We start from the raw sequence: 850 nt of genomic DNA, 5'->3' as shown, positions 1-850 counted from the left end.
TTTGCACCAAGTCATTTCTAAATCATCATCACATTATAGAAAATGCCCCAACTCACAAATCTGAACACAGCAATGGTGAAACACACAGGTTCTTTGATAGAGACTGGTGAGATACAACACAACACAAGCCTTTATTGGCATATAAAACAGGACAAAATTTTAAAACAAAACAAGGTTAAGAAATACAGTTAAAATTACTAAAAGTACTAATTTACTACACCATTACTAATTACTAATTACTACATCACCCTGATGCCTACGGCCATACCACCCTTAACACGCCCGATCTCGTCTGATCTCGGAAGCTAAGCAGGATTGGGCCTGGTTAGTACTTGGATGGGAGACTGCCTGGGAATACCGGGTGCTGTAGACCGGTGAGATAAAAGGTGAAACACACAGGTTCTTTGATAGAGACTGGTGAGATAAAAGGTACGAAAGGCTAAGAATCCATGAATTGCAGTACCTGAAAGGGATTAACCCAGTTCAGGGAGTTACATTATTAGTCACAATTGCTATATGGAACCTTCATGTTCAAAGGCAGGATGCCTCTCGGGGAGGCGAGGGCGTGGAGACGGAAAAGCAGACCCAATTAGTAACCCCCTCTCGGCACACACAAATAATTAGTAACCCCCTCTCGGGAACTGGTGAGAACCTGCTGGATCCCACCTCTGCAAACACCCCCCACCCCCAAATGGCAGCTTTTTATCAAGAGTTCTGAGCTGGCTCCAGTTGTTTGTACGTTAACCCTTTTCACGCTGCAAGTTGAAAATCATGGTGTGTATACGGCAGATAGGGTTGCCATGTCTGGGTCGGGAAACCCTAAAAGGTTTGTGGGCTGGAGCTTGGAAAG

The 850-nt window shown here is 44.5% G+C and overlaps 1 non-coding gene across 1 annotated transcript; it reads left to right on the top strand.

Moving 5' to 3' along the window:
* Positions 1–254: 254 nt before the first annotated feature.
* LOC125438649 lies at positions 255–373 on the top strand. The gene has a single exon (XR_007245362.1). It is a non-coding gene; the product is annotated as a 5S ribosomal RNA (ribosomal RNA).
* The last annotated feature ends 477 nt before the right edge of the window (positions 374–850 follow it).

Source organism: Sphaerodactylus townsendi, linkage group LG08 (genome assembly GCF_021028975.2).
Source record: "Sphaerodactylus townsendi isolate TG3544 linkage group LG08, MPM_Stown_v2.3, whole genome shotgun sequence".
Classification (NCBI taxonomy): domain Eukaryota; kingdom Metazoa; phylum Chordata; class Lepidosauria; order Squamata; family Sphaerodactylidae; genus Sphaerodactylus; species Sphaerodactylus townsendi.
Note: the sequence above shows the minus strand (reverse complement) of the source record. Positions and strands in the feature narration are given on the sequence as shown.